Source organism: Panthera onca, chromosome B1 (genome assembly GCF_046562875.1).
Source record: "Panthera onca isolate mPanOnc1 chromosome B1, mPanOnc1 haplotype 2, whole genome shotgun sequence".
Taxonomy (NCBI): Eukaryota; Metazoa; Chordata; class Mammalia; order Carnivora; family Felidae; genus Panthera; species Panthera onca.
This window is the reverse complement of record NC_138342.1, coordinates 12,322,909-12,342,089: the sequence shown is the minus strand read 5'-3', so window position 1 is coordinate 12,342,089 and position 19,181 is coordinate 12,322,909. Positions and strand designations below refer to the sequence as shown.

General features: G+C 41.9%; 1 long non-coding RNA gene across 1 annotated transcript; it reads right to left on the bottom strand.

Moving 5' to 3' along the window:
• Window positions 1-999: 999 nt before the first annotated feature.
• Window positions 1,000-8,632, bottom strand: LOC132692683 (uncharacterized). The gene is made up of 3 exons (XR_009616519.3): window positions 8,550-8,632; window positions 7,919-8,056; window positions 1,000-1,245 (listed from the first exon to the last, which is right to left on the bottom strand). It is a non-coding gene; the product is annotated as an uncharacterized LOC132692683 (long non-coding RNA).
• Window positions 8,633-19,181: the final 10,549 nt, after the last annotated feature.

Genomic DNA, 19,181 nt, shown 5'->3' with positions numbered 1-19,181 from the left:
AATTCACGCTCCAGAGCGTCCCTGTGGAATCGGCCCCAAGTTAGTCCCTGATGAAGCCATACCCCTGCCAGGCTTTCTTCTCTCATCCCTCTCTCCTGAGGACTCAATACCTCCATTCATTCCCTACATCACGTTCATGGCAATTCCTGTCTCAGGCTCTGCTTCTGGGCAACCCGACCTGACACAGTTGTGTTCAGTAGATTTTTTCCTGAAGGAGGATGATGATCCAACATAGAACAGCAACGTTTAGATTTGAATTCAGTGCCACGTTGGTAAAACAAGGACTACCAGAGTGGACAACCACAGGGCATGCCCCCCTCTTCTCTGTGTAGGACAATAGGATGATGTCATATCTCTTTTGTAGTTTGAGGGGCTTTTATTCTGTCCTCTCTTAACTGCTTCCTGGGGAAGGAAATGAGCACTCAAAGAAAGGGACAGAAAATCGTTGGTGCAGGGCCCTCCCAGAGTTTGACAGGTGCATTATTTTAAATGTTTCTAAAAGCTTTTTTTTTAAATTTGTTTTTAACATGTATTCATTTTTGAGAGAGAGAGAGAGACAGAGCATGAGCAAGACAGGGGTAGGGAGAGAGGGAGACATGGAATCTGAAGTAGGCTCCAGGCTCTGAGCTGTCAGCACAGAGCCCAATGTGGGGTTCAAACTCTCGTAAACAGTGAGATCATGACTTGCGCCAAAGTCGGATGCTTAACTGACTGAGCCACCCAGGCGCCGCTCTAAAAGCTCTTGAAGTAAAGACAAAACACAGGGATGAGATCATTAGACCCCTGAAAATCTGCCTTTCTCCAAACTCATTTCTCCCATTTTCTTCCCCAGCCACTTTTATCCACAAAGTAAAGAACCTTTCCCTCAATGTGTTTAGGGACCGTGGCAAGTGTTGCAAAGTGGAATGTGTGACGCTGTGAGGGAAGGCATGTTAAAAAAAATAACAACAACAACGACAACAAAATGCTGAGTGAATTTGAAGATCGAATTGGCTTTATTCAACAATTCACAAATCACGCAGCATCCCCTCTAGCAAGTAAAAAGGAACTCTGAGGAAGTGTACAAAATGGAAAGCTTTTACAGGTAGATGGGGGTAGAAAAGGAAGTTTTAGTAGAGTGGACTATTTCAGCCAGGCTTCTTTTGGGGGAAGGGCGGGGGTCTATCATGCAGATCACCTCACTAGGGCTGATCGGGTAATTCCAGGTTGACTGGGTAAACATCACATTCCCGGGAGAAGCTGAAACTGCAAATTGGGGAGGTATGAAGTCTTGGTTTGTTGACGTTGGGCTTAGCCTAAGTAACTCCTTTTGGGGCCTGTTGTCTCTTTTCTTTCTTTCTTTCTTTTCTTTTTTTTTTTTTTTTTAATTTTTTTTTTTTTAACGTTTATTCATTTTTGAGACAGAGAGAGACAGAGCATGAACGGGGGAGGGGCAGAGAGAGAGAGGGAGACACAGAATCAGAGGCAGGCTCCAGGCTCCGAGCCATCAGCCCAGAGCCCGATGCGGGGCTCGAACTCACGGACTCACGGACCGCGAGATCTTGACCTGAGCTGAAGTCGGACGCTTAACCGACTGAGCCACCCAGGTGCCCCTCTTTTTTTTTTTTTAAGTTTATTTATTTATTTTTGAGAGACAGAGACAGAGAGAGAGAGAGAGAGAGAGAGAGAGAGGATTCCCAAGTAGGCTCCACACTGTCAGCACAGAGCCCAACGTGGGGCTGGATCCCTTGAACCATGAAATCATGAACTGAGTGGAAATCGAGAGTCAGAGGCTGAACCGACTGAGTCATCACGTGCCCCTGTCTCTTTCTTTAACGGGTGTACAGGGATCTGATCATGAGGAAATCCTGTGAGAACTGAGATACACAGGATGGGGTGATTTCCTCCTTCATGGGGCACCGGTGGTGTGGGGTGAACACGCACATTTCGAGGGCAGCTGGGTTAAGTTGGTGGGATGTATAAATTGCCCCGGGGCCCATAGACAAGGAAGCAACCAACATTACTTGAAGAGGAGGAGGGAGAGGTCAGAAGCATTTTTACAGAGTATATGACATCTGCTCTGTGCCTGGAAAGATGAGGTGGATTACCAAGGAGGAAAGGAGCAAGAGGGAAATCCCAGCAAGAGAGCCCACAAGGTACAGAGATGTGAACGCAGATGGCGGTGCTGGGACCAGGTGAGCACAGAGTCCTGCAGAGACATGGCAGGAGACGACCCTGGGCAGAACCAGCTTGCGAGGGTCCAAAGCATCCCGGAAATTGTTCCCTGGAAATTGTGGGTGGTGCCTGGCTCATATATGTTATAGAGGCCAATCTGCCTAGCATGTTGGAGATAGAGAGAAATTGAGAAAGAGAAATGAGAAGGTAGTGAAACCAGTTAGGAGGCTTTTGAAATGTCTCTAGAGCTTATTGGGTATTTATGACACACTAGGCACTGTTCCAAGCATTTTCCACATTTGATTTCACTTAATCCTCGCCATGACTGAATGTGACAAATGCTGTTGTGCGCAAATAACAGGGGGAAAGTGAAGCACAGGGGGGTTAAGTGAGTTGCCAGGGGGTTAACGCTAGTGAATACAGAGCGATGAATTAAACCCAGGGAGTCTGACTCCAGAGTCCGAAGGCCTTTCTGCTCCACTCGGCTGAAATTGTCCAGGCAAGACCCATGGAAAAAGTGTCCTAGGGCAACAGAGGATGGAAGAGCTGGGGACAGAACAAGAATGTCTGCAGGGTGGATACAGGTGAGGCAAACAAGTAAATACAAATAACTGACGTTTCTAGTTTTCAGTGAACCAAGGAAAGGGGATCGGAATTCACACGAGAAGGTGCAACAGCTTCGGGGGTGAAAATACTATCATTGCATGAGGCGCGCTACATTTGAAAAGCGTGGGAGACTTTCCGGTGAACCCCTGGGAAATGTGTGATATACTCCCAGTCTCTCCTTCCTCTGTCCGAAGATACCCTCTCCGTCTTCCACGACTGGACATCATCACACTTGCTCTGTCCTCTGCTCTGTCAAAATGTCTTCGAAAGGAAGTGCCCACTAGAGGTGTGCAATATTGTGATTGTATAAGAAAAAATGTATTTGTTCTTCATCCTGGTTCCTGGCAGAGTTCCCAAAACCCTTGGAATTTCCTAAGGGTTGGGAATATTAAAGGTGCCTTTTATATGTAAAAGAGGTGTCTTTGGAAAGTAGCTAAGGATGGGAGCTGGCTGGGAGGGGAACAGACCATATAATTAGAGGGTTGGAACTTTCAGTCCCATCCTCTGACTTCCAGGGAGGGGAGAGGGGCTAAAGGTTGAGTCGGTCGCGAATGGCCAATGGTTTAATCAACAATGTCTATGTAACTAAGCCTCCATAAAAACCCGAAGGGACAGGGTTCAGAGAGCTTTGAGATTGGGGAACTAGAAGGCTTCCATGTGTCACTGTACCAGGCCCCAAACTCTACAGGAACAGATGCTCCTTTGTTTATGACTTTGTCCTATGTATCCCTTCATCTGGCTATTGATTTGAAACCTTTAATAGCCTTTTCATAAATTGGTAGATTAGTGAATAAACTGCTTTCCTAGGCTCTGTGAACCGCCCTAGCAATTTAGTCAAACCCAAGAGGAAGTCTTGGGAACCTCTGATTTATAGCCAGTCAGCCAGAAGCACAGGTGACAGCCTGGACTTACAACTGGCATCTGAAGTGGGGACAGCCCTGTGGGACTGAGTCCTTAACCTATGGAATCTGATTCCATCTCTGGGTAGACAGCGTCAGAATTGAGGTGATTTGTAGAACACCCAGCTGGCGTCAGAAGTTTGCTTGATATGCGGTGGGGGGGAACCCACACATTGGAATTGACACCCCAAAATCCTAAGATGCCATTTACACACTGAGGTCAGCACGTGCTCTCCTACTGGTGGCTCTGAGTGAAAGGCTTACCTCTGTCAAAGGAATCAGTAACAATCAAGAGAATATGCTGGAGAGGAGGCTTCCTGGTATCTTGAGACTCTACCCTGCTTACGTGGGCAAGTCAACCCTACCTACCAAGACAAACCTAAATGGCCACACAGATCAGGGTCTCCCATTAAGTAAGCCAATGGCTGTAGACCAACAGGGGTATTTCTTGGAGTCCTCTCATGGGGCACAAAAGCATAAGGAATAGGGAACACTTTGGAATGTCAGTTAACTCCCTAAAGGACATCCAGGACTTCTTTCAAAAATATTCTTGGAGCTCCTGGGTGGCTCAGTTGCTTAAGCGTCCGACTTCGGCTCAGGTCATGATCTCATGGTTTGTGAGTTGGAGCCCCACATCGGGCTTTCTGCTGTCATGCAGAGTCTCCTTCAGATCTTCTGTCTCTCTCTCTCTCTGCCCCTCTTCTTCTCTCTCTCTCTCTTTCACTCTCTCTCAAAAACAAACATTTAAAAACATATTCTTATTCAGGGGACTATCTTTTTAAAAACTCAAGCATCTCTTTCCTTCTCTTTTCATGTCTCCCTCTCACCTCCTCCTACCTTCCCACCTCTCCTCCTATTTTTCTTTTTTATTAAAATAAAGTTAGTGACAGATACAGAAGACTATGCATTGTGCCATTATTTATCATAGCAGGTTAGAAATAATCCAAACGTTCATCAATAGAGGACTTATAAACTATGATATGTTCCCACGATTCTCTGTATATTGAGCCTTAAAGAAAAATGAAGTTCCCTATCTACCTATCTGTGGATAGAAAGATAAATTGTTATGCACAAAAAGCAAGGTCCAAACTGCTAAGTCATATGCCACCTTTCATATATATATTCTTACATTCACAAAAAGAGACGCTGGAAGAATAAAGCAGTAGCAAAATTAATTCCCTGTAGACAGCTGCAGCAAACAGGGTGGAGGGTATAAAGGACGGAAACTAGAGTGCCCTGTGTCTAACTACATGATTTTGACTTTGGAGTTACATAAATGTTACAAATACTCAAAAGGCAAAATTAAATGTAAAGAAAAAAAAAAAGCAATGAAAATACTTCATGCAGAAATTAGGACTATTTTACAGAAGCGATTCCCATGGAGAAGTCAAACCGTGGCGTTCGGCCCCCTGAATAGATTCCCAAAGTAGGGGAACCCATGAGTGCCTGGTCAAGCCTCTGCATGGCTTTCCTAGGATCGGTGTCAGATGAGAGTGAAGGACTGTGGCAGAAAGACGATGGGGAATGGACAGAGAAAGACAGTATGGCTCAGGAAGAGAACGGCCAAGATGAAGGGACAAGAGGACAGGAAGGGAGGAACAGCAGGGACAAGACAGCACTTCGCCAAACCTTCTCTCCACCAGTTTGCAAACTCTCCCTCAGCCTTGCCTGAAATCTTTGTCACTCACCGCTACTTTTTTTTAAGTTAAAAATACTTTTTTCTAAATATTTAGAGAAGACTCTCTATTAGCAGTTGTGCTTGTGGGGCAGGGTGCTGTTTTATGACACTAATAGGTGACTTTCCTCTCCCGGTGAGTTCCTCCTTCTCTCCCAGCTCCCTGCTGGACTGAAGCAGGAGGCAGCTGTGGGTTCACTGCCTCGAGGAGCAGATGTGGAGGGTAGAAGATAAGGGCCTGCCTGACTAACGTTCACTGCCCCACCCCCCACCCTAGGAACCCATGAGGAAGAAGGGGGAAATGACATCTGGGGTTCTGAGAACACGATCTATCATTCCAGGCAGGGAGGGAAACACTCGTGCCAGAAATGGTTACATGGGGCACCTCCGCGGTTCAGTCGGTTAAGCATCTGACTTTGGCTCAGGTGGCAATCTCACAGTTTGTGAGTTGGAGCCCTACATCAGACTGTCAGCGCAGAGAGCCCACTGAGGATCCTCTGTCCCCCTCTCTCTCTGCCCCTCCCCCACTCATGCTCTCTCTCTTTCAAAAGTAAACATTAGAAAAAAAAAGAAGAAATGGTTATAGGCCCAGAAGCCTCTGGGCAGAGGGCTCCAGGGGCAGCCTAGCCAGAGTCCTGTGCTCCAGGCAAGACAGGGAAACACGGCGAGACCCATTAGATATAAAGCATTGTGCACAGGGAACTTTGGGGACTGGAAACAAAGATTAAATGGGTCCCCACCCATTGTTTGGTAGGCCGCAAGATCCAGGAACTGTGACATGTGTCAGAGAGAAAGTGCAGAAAAACCCCGGACGGAGTGAGGGTTTCCTCCCCTTTTCTTTCTCCAACGCTCTGTTCTAATGTGAGTGTAAAGTTCGTATTAAATTGGTTTAGAGATGATTTTACTGTAGTGTTCATTACACATCTCCATCTGGGGGATGAAATGTGTGCCCCAAGACCTCTGATTTTTTTCTCCACCTCATCAGACATGCTTAGACCCCCAGGGGAATAGCAGCTTGGTGCACAGAAACCGAGCAGGGTGTCTCTGGCTTTCTCAGGGCTCCCCCAACCGCTTGCTGTCCTGCCTCAGTGTCCCATCCACATGCAGGGTGCCAAGTGCTCGGACCCGGAGGCAGTGGCATGTCAGTTGGGGTCAGGAAACGGCAAAGCACACAAAGGCAGAAGCTTGGAGAACTTGTCAGGGAGAGATGCAGATTGACCCCTCAGTCCACCTTTATTTTATTCATGTGCCCACAACTAAATTCCACAGAGGTCAAATAAACACACTTCGCTCCAGAACAGCCAACAGGATTGTCCTGCACTTCATCCCGAAGGTTAACATCGACAATAACAGGAGAACAGGGACAGGATGAAAGGGGATACTAGCTAAAAATATTCAAAGAGAATGCCCTTTCTTTGGAGTCCTGCAAGTTCAGGAGCTGATCTTGGTCATGACCTATGGAGACAGGTTTTCTTTATGGGAATCACCATCTTGGAACCTATCCACCTCCATAAATAAAGTTAACCTTTGGAACTGTGTGAACTGGCACATGAAATAATTACATTGGGATAAGAAGCCCACACTTCATATGTTCAATTGACCTCATAAAATTGTTATAGATTTAAAAAAAAAATAAAATTAAGTTAAGGCAACCTCCCAGTCGCTGCTTACCTAGACGAACTGGTTCTTTCCCTTGCCCGTCTGTCACACGATATTACAACAGAGATTTGCTCACCTGCCAGGACATGAGCTCTGAGAGCACAGAGACATCGTCCCTTCATAGTTTAACCGCCACGGCTTACCACCGTGCCTGGTGCTGTTAAGTGCCCAACAATTATGAAGTGAAGAGACAGATGAATGGCTAGGTGGGCGCTCCTAGATGGACAGATGGCATGTGCCTTGGCAACTGCCCCATTATGTGGGAGGCAACCCAGGTTTTGCCGTAACTTGTATAGTCCCACGACAAATGGAAGGAGCAGGGAACGGGCGGGGTCATGGCAAAGTGGTGTTGTTTTCTGTTTTATCTGCCCTGTGAGTGGTGTATCTGAGTAGATGTGGTAAAATGCCCAGCTCACAACTGTCGAGCGAGGATATTGCAGCATTATCTGATGCCGTGGGCAGAATGTGGCGACAGGGCATTTTCGAAGCAGTAATTTTCAAGGGTCAGGGCAGTTGATAGTATCGTGGGTTTAAGGACAATACTTAAGATCCCCTCGACTGAGGTGTGTGAGTGCCGAGCAAATGGTAATAGTTCAGGGTAGAGCTCCGAGTCCAGTCAGGATTCAGGATTATTTGGGAGACACCAAACTAGGAGCCCAGTTGGATGGGCTGGTTTATGATGGTTATGTCTTCTGGGGCACATGGCTGCTGATGCCTCACTGGATATGGAGCTTTAAGGCAGCAAGACTGATGTCAGATCCCACCCCCAGACAGCAGGACAGTTCCATCGCACTCTTTTGGGGATCCCATTCCAATTCTCATGTACATTCATCCTCTCCCTCCAACAATCAGTGCATAACCACGCTCAAGGCTCTCTCCTACTAAAAGGAAATAAATAAACTAGTTAATAAATAAACATACTTACCTTCTTACAGCCAACAATGGCTGTACGATGGTCTCCGTCCTTCAGTTCCTTTTCACTCCTCTGACGAATATATCCAGCTGGGTATTTCTTTCTCCACTCCTGAGATGTCTCTCACTGAGCACAGTGATGATGTTGTTGCTAAATCCAAAGGATGCGTTTCAGTATGGGTCCTACATGACCTCTGCAGCATCCATCGTCACCCACCATTCCGTTCCTTGACCTGGCTTCCATGATAATGCCTCCTGCGGGCTTCTTCCTACCTCCTGCCTCTCCCTCATTTTCTCCTCTTCTAGCCATTTCTTTCCCAAATGTTGGTGCTCCTCTTAATGTTCCTGGGTGCTCTTCTCTCATGGTCTACACACACTCTTGTGAGGTATCACCTCTTCCCTTGGCCTCAACACCCAGATGAAAATGACTCTCAAATTTATTTTTGATCCCAGGTTTCTCTCCACACTCCCCCTAGCTGTCCAGAAATATCCTGTGCCCTGGACACCTCCCCTTGGCTATCCATGGGCTGAAGCGTGCCATTTCTATTCTGTCATTTTGAGTCAATTTGATCTTAAGCACCAAAATGAAACTGACAAGGGCCAAAATGATACACAGTAAAATTGGTTATAGATAAAAAGCTTACTTGAGAATCACACACTGTTGGTAAATCTGAAAACCGCAAAATTTACTTCGGGAAAATACTGGGCTTGCTAAAAAAAAAAAAAAAAAAAAAAAAAAAAAAAAAGTAAACTATAGCCGAGAAGAGCAAACCCAGCAAATGGTAAAAATTATTATTGCTCACAAATGAACAATTATAAATATTTTATAAAAGCTTACATGTGTAAAAAAGAAAAGGAAAAACATTCCATGCACCTGGATAGGAAGAACAAATATTGTTAAAATGTCGATAGTACCCAAAGCAATCTACATATTCAATGCAATCCCTATCAAAATAACACCAGCATTCCTCACAGAGCTACAACAAATAATCCTAAAATTTGTATGGAACCAGAAAAGACCCCGAATAGCCAAAGCAGTCTTGAAAAAGAAAACCAAAGCAAGAGGCATCACAATCCCAGACTTCAAGCTGTGCTACAAAGCTGTAATCATCAAGACAGTATGGTACTGGCACAAGAACAGACACTCAGATCAATGGAACAGAATAGAGCACCCATAAATGGACCCACAAACGTATGGCCAACTAATCTCTGACAAAGCAGGAAAGAATATCCAATGGAATAAAGACAGTCTCTTCAGCAAGTGGTGCTGGAAAAACTGGACAGCGACATCCAGAAGAATGAACCTGGACCACTTTCTTACACCAGACACAAAAAATCAAAATGGATGAAAGACCTAAATGTAAGACAGGAAACCATCAAAATCCTCGAGGAGAAAGCAGGCAAAAACCTCTTTGACCTTGGCTGCAGCAGCTTCTTACTCAACACGTCTCCAGAGGCAAGGGAAACAAGAGCAAAAATGAACTATTGGGACCTCCTCAAAATAAAAACCTTCTGCACAGCGAAGGAAACAATTAGCAAAACTAAAAGGCAATCGATGGAATGGGAGAAGATACTTGCATATGATATATCAGATAAAGGGTTAGTATCCAAAATTCTGTAAAGAACTTATCAAACTCAACACCCAAAAAACAAAGAATCCAGCGAAGAAATGGGAAACAGACATGGATAGACACTTCTCCAAAGAAGACATCCAGATGGCCAACCGACACATGAAAAGATGCTCAACATCGCTCATCGTCAGGGAAATACAAATCAAAACCACAATGAGATACCACCTGACACCTGTCAGAATGGCTAACATTAACAACTCATGCAACAACAGGTGTTGGTGAGGATGGGGAGAAAGAGGGTCTCTTTTGCATTGTTGGTGGGAATGCAGGCTGGTGCAGCCACTCTGGAAAACAGTATGGAGGTTCCTCAAAAAATTAAAAATAGAACTACCCTATGACCCAGCAATTGCACTACTAGGGACTTATCCACGGGATACAGGTGTGCTGTTTCAAAGGGGCACATGCACCCCAATGTTTATAGCAGCACTATCAACAATAGCCAAAGTATGGAAAGAGCCCAAATGTCCATCGATGGATGGATGAATGGATAAAGAAGATATATATATATATATAGATATATAGATATAGATATAGATATAGATACACACACACACACACACACATACAATGGCGTATTACTCGGCAATCAAAACGAATGAAATCTTGCCATTTGCAACTATGTGGATGGAACTGGAGGATATTATGCTAAGCGAAATTAGTCAGAGAAAGACAAATATCATATGACCTCACTCGTATGAGGACTTTAAGATACAAAACAGATGAACATGAGGGAAGGAAGCAAAAATAATATAAAAACAGGGAGGGGGACAAAACGTAAGAGACTCTTAAAATGGAGAACAAACAGAGGGTTACTGGAGGGGTTGTGGGAGGCGGGGATGAGCTAAATGGGCAAGGGGCATTAAGGAATCTACTCCTAAAATCATTGTGGCACTATATGCTAACTAATTTGGATGTAAATTTAAAAGATAAATTAAATTTAAAAAAGCTTGCATGTGTAAAATTTGACATGGTAAAAATACTAGAAATAAAAGAAAACCTATCACGGAAAAGCTATAATCTGTACAAATTTCACAAAGAGCAAGAAAAAGAAGGTGAAAAATTAATAAACTTCCTTGTAAAATGTACACAAGTAAGATTTTATCCTCATGGTAAAATAAAAATCAAAGTGGAAAAAAATGGGAACAGTTTAAATATGATATAATGGACCAAGGAATTAAATTGCCTTAATGGAATTCACTCTGGAATAAATCTTTGCCACAAAATTCATCAGTGTTGATATCATCCTAACATAGATGTTTATGCTCAAGAATAAAAAACCAGCAGCGTCAGAAATATATAGGAGCTCATAATGATGCAGTCAAAATGGGTACTCAAAGTCCAGTTTCCAGACTGGAGTCGCTTTCCCTTCCCCATACGCCCCCCATCAGTTCTCTTGTTTTCTCTCCCTTTCTTACCACCTGTCTCCCACCACATCTGACCACATCCTGCCTCTTCTGGCTCCTGAATGTCTCCCAACATACTCTCACCTCCCTATCCCCCTTTAATTCCTGCAGTGGAGGCCATCTTCACGGCTAGGCAACAGCCTGTTAAGGGGTCATGTCAATTGCTTGACCATCTCAAACCACACCACACACTGCCAAGGAAGGAGGTCTTTCTGAAAGGCAAATCTGAGTAGACGTTCTTTGCAGTTTCTCTGCCAGGTGCCTGGCTTGCAAGGCTCCTCATGGTATTTATGTCTCCAGCCTCAACCCCTCAGTCGCTACTATATTGCACCACCCTCTGGCGCAAACCCAACACGCCTGTTTCCCCTTTCGCTCCCAATCTTGCTACCTTCACCACAACCCCTAGAACCCTTGTGCTAGTGAACTTCTATTCATCCTTTAAGAATTAAATTTCAATCATCTGTTTTCGTGTCTGTCTCTCCCACTAAATTATAAAGTTCTCGGGGCAGGATCATGCCTTATTCATCATTATATTCTTAGTACCAAGTACAGTGGCTCACGTCTGATAGGATCTCTCTATGCATCTGCTAGAGTGATGGATGGATCTTATTTAATCTTCACGACAATCCTGCATGGCAGGCCTTACTCCCCTTATTTAAAGAAGCTCAAAGAAGTTAAATAGCTTGTCCAAGTTCCTATAGCAAGAAAGAAGCAGTCAAGATTTAACCTAGGGCTTTAGCTATCGAGTGCATGTTCTTTTTATTCCACAATGCGGTGCTTTTTAATTGCATGCAACCAAAATAGAGATATGGGGACACAGTTCCTACACACACAGCATTGAGTCAATAGGAGAGAATAATGCATTGAAAAAATCACTGGAACACAGCGTGTCCATGCCATTTTAGACACATGGGCTTTTTATGTATATAAAGAAAAAGAGAATGGCCGTGGGGAAGAGGAGACTAGGAAAGACTGAGAGGGAATTAGAACCAGGGTTTAAAGGATGAGTCAGAGCTTAACTGGCAAAGCTGGGAAGTGATTTCTCGGCAGACGTAGAAAATGAGTTCAGTTTTCTTCTACATCAGTTGCTGCATCGAATAAGCTTAAGAAATTAATATTCTCTCTGCGTGTAGTGTAGATGACAAAGCTGTTAATGCCAATATTTCAACGTTTCAAAACACACTGAAGTGATTGAATGTGTAAGAGTCTAAGTGCCAGTGAGGTGATTTCTCAGAAGTACCGAGCAGGATGCTGTGTCTCTTCTGGGCTCTGCCAGAGTCCTCAGGCAGGCCATTATGAACGTATTTCTCCATGTCTTATACCTCATCAACCTATTCTGCTGTGTTCCAAGTGCTAATTAAAATTGTATGCTGCCTGCCAAAGTAAAAGCGCTTACATTAAAATAATAAGTGTCTAAATTAAATGGCTCAAAACAGAGTCTGATTCCAAGTTGACATACAGTTCTTACTCCGTAATAGTTGGGGAAGGGAGGAGAAGAATTAGAGTCAAGACATAAGATTTAATGAATAGTGCATTCTTTGTGACCTTTATAATTATTCAAACAACCTACAGTTTAAAGTCTATGAAAAGTAGCTTCCAAGCCCTCATCCCATTTTATCCCTTCAATACACTGAAATGACTTAATCTGGAATGTTGAGGTGAAATGTGATAGTCTCTATGTGAAGAATACATTCCTTATCATTATAATGTATCTGTAATTCTTTGTAAAAAGAAAATAGTTTCCTTTGCCCGATAGCCAAATATTTATTTATTTATTTATTTATTTACTTATTTACTTATTTATAGCAAGCGGGGAGAGGAGCAGAGAGAGGGAGAGAGAGAGAGAATCTTAAGCAGGTTCCATGCCCAGCATGGAGCTTGACACGGGGCTCAAACTCACAACCGTGGGATTGTGACCTGAGCCGAAACCAAGAGCCAGACGCTTAATCGAATGAGCTGCCCAGGTGCCCCAGCCAAACAAATTTTTAAAAAATGTTTGCTCTACAAATATCACACAAAGATAAATTTTTCAGGACAAAAAAGTTGTTTGTGGTATTTCTTAACTAGATGTTGGAGTTGGGACTTGGAGAATAAGACTTAATGCATGGGAAATGCTCCCCAGGCTCGGGCTAACATTCTGACAACAATTATGAGTAGCACAAGCAAATCTCAGTACATCTCAGGCTCCAAAAAGATTTGAGTTAATCTTCAACTGGGGAAGAAGGCCCAGAGGTGCTGTTATCAACCTGCTAATCCCCTATCGCCTCATTCCCCTTCAACCATCCTTGCCTGTTCTTCTGTCTATTCAGTGCCCTGCCTCCCCCACCATTTGTTCCCCAGGATTTAGCCCTGGAAATGGAATCAACCTAGAAGTTCCACTCAAACACTAGGCCTCCCTCTTCCCTCTGTATATGCTCTTCCATTGGTCTGTAAGGCCCTTTTGTTACCTCCCTCGGCCCCATCTCCCACTTGGCAAACACATCTTCCAAGACCCATTTGTTGCCACTGCTTTCTAAGCTCTCCCGGCTCTCCGCAAGGCAGGATTACTCGGTCGCTTCTTTGGACTACCATGGCATTTCAATCGTCTACTGTGGTCCTTATTACCCTACAACATCATTACTTGTGCGCAGGAAACACATCTCATTTATCTTTGCTACTCTAGGGCTTTGCACATCCCTGGCCCATAAAAAATATTCAACAAATGTTGGTTGGATAAGCAATAATAAAGTGTGTTGATTAAAGGTTAAGCGATTTAGGGTGAACATTACAATTTAGCACGGGTGCTTGAGTTCATCAGAAGAAAATATTACAAATTAATGCCAAATCAACATTTAACTTCAGCTTAAAATAACGAGGTACCTAAAATCTTATCATCTTAGACCTGAGAGGGAACTTCGACACCATCTCACCCACCCTCTGCTATATGGATCAAAAGACTGAGACCTGAATCTCATCCCAGGTTTCATGCTAGTGAGCAGCAGCACAGAATCCTAACTCAGGGCTCTGGACTCCAAGTTAGTAGTTTTTTCCTGTTTACTCTGCTGTTTCCATTGAAAGACCTTTGTGAGTCTTTAGTTGAGAATTTAGTGGAGACTAAATTCTAGGGTCTAGTCTCAAACAAAAGTTCTACCTACTTTGGTGCAGACACACACACACACACACACACACACACACACACACATACACACACACCAGATTATTTTGAGAAAACCATCCGTTAGCTAGAAACAAATGTTTGCATGGGTGAATCCACCTGTGTGTTTCTATAGGCCCCTGAAGGATTAACAGACACTGCCTATCTCAAAATTTGGTTTAAAAAATTTTAGGCTCCGAAGAAAAATCCTTGTTGATATGTCACTTTAAAAACTATACCTTTAATACAAAGAAATTTATTTGCTTTGCTGGGTGAAGCCACTTATACTCTATATATAAAACAGAACACTGTCTATAAAACATCAGTGAAAAGATCATATCATACCAATCAGGCTTTCTCTGTAAAACATTATTAAAATGTTAGAGGTAAACAAAAGTAGAATATTTAGAGTGAACATTAAGTTGCCCAAAGTCAATGGCATCGGTTTATTTTTGTACCTTTAATTACTTAATACGAGATTGATTTTATTGTCTGCATTAGGATAAACTACAAACTGTGAAAGAGCATACAAATCTTGTAAAAACAAAATCAAATGGCATGAAACTCAATATTGTTTAGAAAAAGGGTATCTAACCACATCGTATCATAAATTCCAGCATCATGAACATTAAAATTGATTATTTCAAAATGGTTCACAGCACCAGAAGTGAATTTTTATTTATACAATTGGTATTATGACATACTTAAGTATATGGATGAAAGATCAGAGTGAAAATAAAGAGATGACAAATAATGATCAGTTTTCTTAGCAATCAAATATTTATGTATGAATTATACATGCCAGATTTTTAACTGCAGCATATATACCTGTCATCAGTGGGCATATGCTTACGAGAATGTGAATTAATGTGAGTGTCAGCTTAGGCAAAAGATAATTAGGAAGACAGAACTGTCCCAAGAAAATAATCGTTGCTAAAGCCACAATACATGTTTTCTTTTTATTGCTATTTTGAAAAATTAGCCACATAACTGTTCACTAAGTTATAAGAGGTAAAAGTTGTTCATTATTTGAAATTGATGCCTAATTAGAAAATGTCAGAAACAACAGAAGGATTTTACCCATAAACATAAACTTAGAACATTGAAAATCCAAGGCCTTGAACTCAGATAAACACATTTCTAAAATTTGGAAAACAGAAACCCTAAAAGGAGACTTTTCTGAGAGTCTGAAAATCTACTATGCATTTGTAATACATTTTGCTAACAAAGACAAAAAAGAAGGATAAATACTTAGGTTTGTGTACAAAGAGACAAAATAGATGTTTATAAAACCCAGAAAGTCCATTTACTTTTCACTATCTTAGAAACAAAAATAAGGGAATAGAAAAAAAAAATTAAGATGGAAACAGTGATGAATGAGCAGAATGAGAGCAAATCACAAGGGCGGGATCACAGCCCAAAAGAACTTAATGGGCATGGAAGTAAAGAGAAAAATTACTCTGTTATCTTGATCCATGAGAATTAAAAATGTATCCTAAACATCTTGTAAAATCCTCTGATTACCAATGACTATTTGATAAGTGGCCAAAAGAAGCAATAAATAACTCACCACCAGGGAACAATGAAAACAAGACCTTAAAAAATCTGAAAGGCAAAATCCAAAAGGGCTAGCCAACATGAACTCAATGCTAAAATCCCCTGTGTTGGGTGAATTCTGAAGTTAAAGCCTTTGCTAGATGGAATTATAAAGAAGGATTTTGACAGTTATCAAAAAATTTACTGGGAAGTCTGAGTTCACTCTGCAGATGCTCGTTAATTAGCTAACTGAATGATTAAAACCATTCTAACATGGCATGTCTTTTTTTTTTATGGGTATAATGAAAAATGAACAATGTTCTTTTTCTTCAAAGAGAGAAATCTGGAATGGAAAGCTTGCTAAGTCATCACCGTGGTCCCTTTCACTAGTACTGTGCAATTTTCCAGAAATTTAAAATCTAAACCTTTTATCTAATCATGAACAAAATGCCCTATTGCCTACTAAATACGGATTTGTGTTCATATGCTTTGATTACATAAACATAACCTACTTTAGGTTGTCAGAACAGAGCATTTTTAATGGCATATCCCTTTTAACAAAATACACTTTTCAGTAGGGTCTGAAACAAATGGTTTCAGTCCTATATTCTCGTGCCACAGAAATGCTTTGAGAAATAAGATTTGGCTTATGACTATTCTGGTTAACTTGTAACAGGTACATTGGAATCAGAGGTACACTATTCAATTTGTGCTATATCTACCAGAAACAAACTGCACTGGTATCCTTTAGAAATGCATGGAATAAAGCCCAGACAGGATAAAACTTAATGAGTATCAGTCCAAAAGTGACTACCGAAGATAAAAAATATTAGTACTCAAACTCGGAGATACAATAAACTCACATTAGTTTGCTGCAAGGTTTGCTCTGGGCCCGGCACTATATTTTATTTCTTTAGAACATCAGTTGCAAAGCTGTCCCAATTTTTAAAAAAATACCAACTCTTACTTTTTTCCCTTTGAAGACAAAATGACGAATTAAATTCAGCAACACATTTTACAAATTCGACAGGTGGCATTTATGGTTTAGAAAAAGCCACGCATTACTGAAGTAAATTTTTGACTAAGAAATACAGAATTAAAACTGCAGATCTGTCCAGTGCTTGAAGCTATACTACCAAAAGTAACTGTACAACAGTAATCGTCTCAAATACCATTTCAGTTGCTCTTAAATGCCACCTTAGAGCAGCGTTCTCAGACTTAGGTATGCCTGGGTACAATATGGGAAAGTTGTTTAAAATGCATAAACCCTGGGGCGCCTGGGTGGCTCAGTCGGTTGAGCAACTGGCTTCGGCTTAGGTCATGATCTCGCGGTCTGTGGGTTCGAGCCCCACGTCGGGCTCTGTGCTCCCAGCACAGAGCCTGGAGCCTGCTTCGGATTCTGTGTCTCCCTCTCTCCCTGCTCCTCCCCCATTCATGTTCTGTCTCTCTCTGTCTCAGAAATAAACATTAAAATAAAATAAAATAAAATGCATAAACCCTGAGGCCTATGGTGAGGCCTGGAAAGGTCACCAAGGGCCCATCAGTTCTCATAAAGAGATGATAAACTAACCCATAGATCAGAAAGGAGGTACTTTATTTTATTTTATTTTATTTTAATTTTTTTTAACGTTTATTTATTTTTGAGACAGAGAGAGACAGAGCATGAACGGGGGAGGGTCAGAGAGAGAGGGAGACACAGAATCTGAAACAGGCTCCAGGTTCTGAGCTGTCAGCACAGAGCCCGACGCGGGGCTCGAACTCACGAACCGTGAGATCGTGACCTGAGCCGAAGTCGGACGCTTAACCGACCGAGCCACCCAGGCGCCCCAAAAAGGAGGTACTTTAAAGACTTACATGTCTTTGATGCTTTGGCAATAAAGTAACCACATTTTAATACCCTGCATGCAGACTTTAGACCAAATTACAAAGTCATTCTATAAATAAGGATTTCATACTTTTCTACACATCTTCATCATATAGGCATAGCGAGCTATTTTTAACCCGAGTCCAAGAATCTGAAAAAGGGTTTGCAAGGATTTTATCCCCAAATTTTGGAAGAGGCCATGAGGGTAATCTAGTCCAATATGTTATAGGGGGAAAAGGAAAATGAAGCATAGAGTGGTCACATGTGTTACCTTAGGTCAAAAGACTCTTTAACTGGAGTCAGAGAGCGTCCAGGCCTTCTCTTGATTTAGAGTCCTCACAGGCCATTAAAGTATTTGAAGTTTGGGTGCCTGGGTGGCTCAGTCAGTTGAGTGTCCGACTTCAGCTCAGGTCATGATCTCACAGTCTGTGAGTTCAAGCCCCATGTTGGGCTCTGTGCTGACAGCTCGGAGCCTGGAGCCTGCTTCGGATTCTGTGTCTACCTTTCTCTCTGCCCCTCCCCTGCTCATGCTCTGTCTCTCTCAAAAATAAATAAACATTAAAAAAAAAAAAAAGTATTTGATGTTTTTGTTACTCAGGAAAAGTATACAGAACGAATTTCAAACATATTTTAGCGGCACATATATAAAGTGCCATTGAGATAAAATGCTTTGTAGTTGAAAAGTAAAACCTACTATAAGTTTAAATGAAAGGAAACATTCAAAATTATCTGTAAAAGAGAAAGAAAAGTAGAAATAGTATTTTTTTCAGCTCCTATTGTAGAATAGGTTTTGCCCATTTACCAATGAAAAGGCACAGAGAACCAGTTTATAGACTTCATGACAGTTTTCAGGAGCTTGAATCCATGATTCATGCACAATGCATTCAATTTATTTTGTTTAGCCATAAAATCACAACTGTTAAATCTTTAATTACTAAAATATGAAGTTATACAATTTATTTTTTTAAACTGTGTATACTTCTTTCCAAATTTCCATTATTTTAAAAAATGATATTTTGTGCTTTGCTATTTTCAAAATACAATAGCCACATGATAGACATTACAATTAGAAGGTACAAGAATACACAATTAAAAATACATGCAACAATTTTACAAACTCTTAATTAAATTTATATCATCAAAGTTGTTACACATGTATATTAAAATGTAACTTTGAATATAGAATTCCCTTTCTTAAGAAAGGTTTTTCAGCTTGAGTTTTTCTCTTTTCTGCTGTTTACATATAAGATTCTTCCCAACTTCTTGTTCTTACTCTTCACTTTCCTCTATTAAAACTATTTCCCATCAATAATGTTATTTCTTACATCAGCAGCTAGGACAGTGACATATTAATAGCACACCAGCTCACTCTTCGTTGAACTAAGTTAAATTGCTGTAGCTGACTGTCATCCAAATCGTTTTTCTTTAAAAATTTTTTTTAATGTTTAATTAATTTTGTAAGAGAGAGAGAGAAAGAGAGAGAGAGAGAGACTGTGAGCAGGAGAGGGGCAGAGAGAGAGGGAGACACAGAATCCGAAGCAGGTTCCAGGCTCCGTGCTTTCAGCACAGAGCCGGACACGGGGCTCGAACTCACAAACCGTGACCTGAGCCGAAGTCGGACCCTCAACCGGCTGAGCCACCCAGGCACCCCAAAATCGTTTTTCTCTTACAGTTTAACTCAGAATGCCATCTGACGTCTCTTTAATGGT